We start from the raw sequence: 6,671 nt of genomic DNA, 5'->3' as shown, positions 1-6,671 counted from the left end.
TATTCAGTGAAAGTGGGAAGGTAGGAGAGAGAGAAAATAAATTTATGTCCATTAAAAAAAACTGAATCATAGTTTCCAATCATATCATTTAAAAGCACAGACATTTCTTACTTCCTAACATTTTCTTGCTCTAATTAATTGAAAACTAGAACATAAACTCCAATAAAATGTAAACTCCTTGAAGGCAAGAATTGTTTCAATTTGGTTTTGTATCTCTAGCACAATGCCTGGCATAGAGCTTGTTGAATAAATGAATAATTTTTTTTAAAGCGCGAAAGGTGGAAGGAAGAAAGGAAAATCTCTACATGAATCTTCCTCTCTACACAGTAGATGCATCCCTGAAAAACTGGTTATACATTGCTATTTTGCCAATCAAATCCTGTTTTCTCTATTATCTGTCTTTCTGTACTAACCGTCCTTGTCTCTGTTTCAATGAATAGGTGCAGTGGACCTAAAGTTAGAAGATTTATGTTTAGGTCTTGGTGTTGTATGACCCTAGACAACTCATCTTACCTCTTTTTTTCACTCACTATTTTTAAAAAATAATATTTGGTGGATTTGCTCCAATAAACAAAGTTGAAATGATACAGAACTGAAAATAATAGAAATATAAATGCAGTTTTAAAGTGAATATACATTAGTTAATTCCACAGACATTTTTAGTTCTGTCCACTCAATTTCCATCTAGTTTTGTTCTGTTTTTTAAATTTAAGTAGTATTTTATTTTTTCCCAAAAATTCATATTAAGAGAATATTTTAGCCTTCATTTTTATAAGATTTGGAGTTCCAAATTTCTCTCCCCACCTCCCCTCCCCTCCCCCCTTCTAAAAACAGAAGGCAAAAGTTTGATATAGTCTATACATGTGCTATCTGGTAAAGCATATTTCCATATTCATCACTGTTGCATTCACTATTTTTTCACCAGTGAAGATTAATTGAACCCCTGCTAGCTCTAAAATGAGGCTGTTGGATCAACTGATCTCTGAGGTCCCTTCCAGTTCCAATTTTCTGCAATTACAAAGGCATTTATCTTTATTTCTGTTGATCTTTTTTTCATGCTCCTTTAGCTTTAACATCTAACGGGAATGGAAGAGTTGAGTTGCCTCTAAGGGAGTAGGGGCTCAATCAGTGTCCTACCTGCTCAAGGACTAAAGCTAGAGGGACTAAAAAGAGGAAGAAGAGTGATAGGCAGCATCCCTTGGGGGCAGAGTCTGAAAGAGGGCATCCTAAGGCCTTTTCCCCAAATTTAGGTTGTGTCACCCTTCTAGGCTGTCCTTCCTCCACTATAGCTTCCTTTTCAGATTCTCAGTAATATCTATGGAAATGGATATGAGGAAGGAAATCTTGGTCTGGAAAGACCCTAGGGCAACTTTCTTGGAGCTGATGTTGGGTTTGGTGGGCATGGGTGGCACTTTGAGCAGCAGCTTCCCTTGTCTCTTGGGTTTGGGGCCAGCCAAAAAGTTTGAGGACATTATCTATTCATCTACATATTGGGTTATGAACTCATCACTGATAGGTATAATGTAGGTATAATGTCTCATCCTGAACAGGCACAGGTGGCAGAGGTATGGGTAACCGGGGCAGGGCTTGCCTGATTCAGGAACTGCTACATTCACTCAGCCTCTCCTGGCTGGAGGCTTAGTGCTTTCTCCATTCTCCTGGTTGGCCTCCACAAACCCTAAGACCTTCTCTTAGTTCTCCTCAGAGTGGAAGGTAACCAAGGCCTTCTTGGTATTGGAGACAAAACAGTTCTCTATGTCATGGAGAGAGGAGCAAGAGAAGGACTCCTCCACATCAATGTCATAAGTCACCCCCTCATGCTTTACCACCCCGCACCCCATTGAACATGTGGAAGGCGGTGATAGAAAAACCAGCAGAGGCCTCCAAGTCATAGTAACATGTTTGCACAGTCTGGGTATTTCTCCAAGAGCAGTTCTGCTTCCACACAAGTCACATTCAGGAAGCAGGAAGGCTTCTTGTAGGCCTGGTGACTCTTCTTGATCAGGGCTTCAGCCATCCTGTATCTGTGTCCTGGCAGCAGAGTCAGATTGAATGAGACTCTGATTGATCTGCAGTGGGTAGTGAGTGGGTTCCTAACATTAGAATTTTAAGTACCTTTGTACCCAAACTCTTTGATAACTGATGATTTATATAAATCCATACTAAGGACTTCCAAGGACTGACTCCATCCTTCCCCCACACTAATATTTGCTTGGCTCTTTAAGAGGCGCCCAAGGTCTCATAACCAGTCCCCAGGGTGATGACAGCAAAGTCCAAGTATATAGACAGAATGTCACAATGATGGCACAGGGTGAATCCTGTATTTTTGCTCTGACATTTTGCCCAAAGTCCCTGGCAAGTTTGCTCATGACAGACATTATTTTTCTTTCAGTGACATTTTCTTCACCAAGCATCCTTTTTCAAAGCTGCTAGACAATTTTACATATCATGATGGAAATGGAAAGGACAGAGAAAGGGAACACATCTATGTTAAGCCACAGCCCCAGGAAACTACTTCATGGGAAATAATGGCTGCCCCTCTCCCTCCCAGAGGTGAAAGAGGTAAGGGAAAGTCAGTTGGTTAGGTTAAAGAACATACATGTTGTAGATGCAGGGGCAGGGAACCTGGGTCTTGAGGCCACATGTGGCCTTCTAGGTCCTCGGGCATGGCCTTCTAGGTCTTTGGGTGTGGCTTTTTTGACTGAGCCCAAGCTTTATAGAATAAATCCTTTTATTATGAGAATTTGTTCTGTGAAGTCTGGATTCAGTCAAAGAGCTGCACTGGAGGACCTAGAGGTAACCTCAAAGCTGCAGGTTTCCCTCCCCTGTAAGGCAAAATGTCTCACATTAGTTACCTAAGGGAGTTTTCTATGCCACCCAGGTGGATCCTGAAGCCAGTGAAAGACAGATCAAAGAATGTATTGAATGTCAATCAATCAATCAAGAAGCATTTATGAAGTTCCTACCATGGGCTGGGCACAAGAGAGACAAATTAAAAGAATGAAATGCTCCCTGATCTCATGGAGTTTAGACAACCTGGGAGGTCGAAAGCTAAAAAGCATTTTTATCTGTAGGAGCTGAAAGGAAAGATGAAAAGGAGCCTAATCAGATGGCTGCGGAGAGCAGCAGTGTAAGACGTAGTGACAGCGAGGCAGCTTTGGGACAGACTGATGCCTGAAAAAGCAGGGCTCACCATGATCCTGTGAGGCAGAGGTGGGGCTGAAGCACCCAAGCTGGAAACTAGCAAGCAGAGCTCCTTGTGATCAACAGTGGCCGAGATGTTGCCTTCCCTTGGAACAGCTCAGAAGGCAAGGGAACTGCTCCAGTGCTGGGGCTCCTAGCCTGAGGTCCCTGAATATGCACATAAAGACATACATACACATGTGTGTATACGGGCATATATATGCACATATACATGCATGTGTAGTGTGTGTGTGTGTGTGTGTGTGTGTGTGTGTGTGTGTGTGAGAGAGAGAGAGAGAGAGAGAGAGAGAGAGAGAGAGGGTGGCAGCTATATGGTACAGTGCAGAGCAGGCCTGAGGTCAGGATGACTTGAGTTCAAATCTGACCTCTGATAGTTCCTAGCTGTGTGACTCTGAGCAAGTCACTTTGTTTATCTCAGTTTCCTCATCTATAAAATAGGGATAATAATATTACCTATCTGGCAAGGTTGTTGTAAGAATCAAATGAGATAATTGTAAAGCACTTAGCTCGGTGTCTGATGCGTAGCAAGCTCTCTATAAATGTGTGTGTGCATACACACATGCATATTGTATGCATGTGTGTAGCTCTATATATTTAGACACACAGGCATATCTTACATATATGTATACACATGTAGATATATATTGCAAAATAATTTTTCTTTGTATTTTTAATGTTTTTAATAAGCATTATTCTGAGATTTCAAGGAAGGAAAGGCATCTAAGTAACACAGTGGATAGAGTACTGGGCCTGAAGTCAGGAAGACATCTTCCTAAGTTCAAATCTGGCCTCATACACTTACTGGCTGTGTGACCCTGGGCAAGTCATTTAACCCCGTTTATCTGAGCACTTCATCTATAAAATGAGCTGGAAAAGGAAAGCGCAAGCCATTCCAATATCTTTGCCAAGAAAACTCCAAATGTGGTCATGAAGAGTTGTATACAACAACCAAAAAAACCCCTAAAAAATAAATTCTGAAGATGGATCCAGAGGTTTCACCAGACTGTTGAAGGGATCTATCATGCACATGTGGGAGCATACACACACACACACACACACACATACACACACACACACACGCACCCCCCCCTATTGTATTGTCTTCTTCAGGGTGTGTCTCACTCTACCACTACAGCCTTAAGGATTTGTTCCCTTTTCTCTACTGGCACAGAAGTCTGTAGGGGAAAGTGTTTCCATCAAGTTTGTGAAAGGTCAAGAACAAGTTTACTGCATGGACTGTTTTGTTAGTTATATTTTGTCAGTGTGGTTTAATTAAATACCTTCTTATTTGATTTCTGGTTATTTTCCAGATCCATGAGTAGAATCTGCGTTGGATGGGGACTCAGGCTAAGGCTATGTTTCCTTTCATCCGCACTGAGCCTGAGAAAAACATAGGGACCCTCCAAGAGATAACTCCTAAAAATGCATACGGGAAACTTCAATATCAAGAAAATTTGAGGAAGGGGCTTTTGGAAAAGAAAAGGATCTTTTCATCATGCAAAGAAGCCACCCCTAATCTGTCCATTTTATGACTATCCCAAAGGGAGGTTTTCTTAAGGGAGGCACACCTGGAATTTGTTTGTCTCCCTCCTCATAGCCCCCCTTCCTCTGTTCCCAGTGATGTCAGCAGCAGCTACAGTTGCCTTGGCAACTTCATTGGACACATTTGTTGCTTTCTGGACATCTGCATCCAGTGGGAACTGTCTCTGGCTCAACTCCCTTCCCTGAGTACAATCTATAGGAAAACAGACTTAATTAGCATGGGGGGCTTGCCTTGTGGAGTTGCTTGTTAAAAAGAAAAGGGAAAAAATGGGAACAGTAAAACCAAGGAAAGGAAATAAGGTAGAAAAATGCATGCTGATTATTTGTCCCCAGCCTAATTGATGTTATTTGGACAATGCTACCCTCCCTGTACGTGAAGGAATTACAATTTCCTCAAGCCCAAGATCTCAGGAGCAGCCCCCAGGGTGCTGACAGCAGGGGGCTGGCAGGGCCCAAGTTTATAGACAGACCTTCACAGGGATGGCACGAGGCAAAGCCTGCATTTTTACCTTGGCTTTTTGCCCAAAGCCCCTGGCAGGTTTGCTCATGACAAACATCATTTCTCTTGTGCTGACATTTTCTTCACCAAGCATCCTTTTAAATTAATCCAACCAGGCCTGATTCATTAGGTACAGATGTATTCTAATGAATATTAAATAATGATTTTCATGAAATCCAAGGAACACATTAACCGTCCAACCTCTGCCAACCATATAGCTGTGATGCTCAAGCACAGGACGCTGGGCTTCACAGTGGTCCTTATGGATAAGAACGATTTCATGTCAGATGAGAGATATCCCTCTGTAAGTTACACAGAGTTCTATGCAACTATTCTTGAAATTCAGCTTTATTAAGGGTTGGTCTTTAGTTCATTTGTCCTGTCAAAATGCCCTTTCCAAGTAATGCCCTAGACTTGCCCTAGAACTATTTGCCTCACCATAGGCAAAGTGAGCATACACACTTTTAAGAAAAAATTTTTAAGGTGGTACACACTGACATATGATACTCTGGACAGATCCCAGCTCACCAGGGTCTTGGTCTGGTCCTAAACTTTTCTTCTCTCCTCCTTGGCTTTGGAATCAAATTTCCTAAGGTCCCTTCGAAAGCTAAGAGGCTACCTAGCTCTTCTAGATCCTGGATTCCTTTTTTCCATCTTGCCTACTCTTCTTTATGCCCAGGCTATATGCCCAGCCTCTATCCCAGGCATATCTATTCCTATTAGCCCTTTCCAAGATGTTAACTGTTGCCTAGGAAGTTAATTGATAGCTAAGTGCTCTCCTCTTTACTTACTTAGTTACCACCTTGAAAGGATCATCATTGCTTCTTATCTGGACTATTACAGTAGCCTCCAACTGGTATCTCTGCCCTTAAGTCTCCTCATTTCAATCCATCCTTCACACAGCCATCAAAGTAATAATGGTCCTTAAATGCATAATTGACCATGTCACTCCCTATTCAAAAAACTCCAGTAGTTCTCTCATGCCTCTGAAACAAAATATAAGCTCCCATTCTTGGCTTTTAAAGTCTTGTACAACCAACTCCAACCTCTCTTTCCAGCTTCAATATACATTACTGTATTTCCCTTCTCATATCTCTAGTCCAGATAAACTAGTCCCCCTGCTGCTCCTGGCACTCCATTTCCCATTTCTTATAACTGGAAAGCTCCCTGCCTCACCTCCATCTCAAAGAATCCCTCACTTCCTTCAAGACACCGTTCAATCATTGCTTTCTACATGAAGCCTTTCTTAATCTCCCCAACAGCTAGTGCCTTTCCTCAGTAAAATGAAAGCTTTGTGGGACCATAGATCTTTTGTTCATTCTGTCTTTAAAGTCCAGTGACTAGTATAGTTCCTGAAGCATAGTGGATATTTAATAAGTGCTTGTTGAAAATACAGCTAAATTCCTCACGGAGGATAGCTGTGATG

At 41.9% G+C, this 6,671-nt stretch overlaps 1 pseudogene; it reads right to left on the bottom strand.

Moving 5' to 3' along the window:
• Positions 1–1,283: 1,283 nt before the first annotated feature.
• LOC140502680 (signal-transducing adaptor protein 2-like) lies at positions 1,284–5,339 on the bottom strand (annotated as a pseudogene).
• Between the last annotated feature and the right edge of the window lie 1,332 nt (positions 5,340–6,671).

Source organism: Notamacropus eugenii, chromosome 4 (genome assembly GCF_028372415.1).
Source record: "Notamacropus eugenii isolate mMacEug1 chromosome 4, mMacEug1.pri_v2, whole genome shotgun sequence".
Taxonomy (NCBI): domain Eukaryota; kingdom Metazoa; phylum Chordata; class Mammalia; order Diprotodontia; family Macropodidae; genus Notamacropus; species Notamacropus eugenii.
Note: the sequence above shows the minus strand (reverse complement) of the source record. Positions and strands in the feature narration are given on the sequence as shown.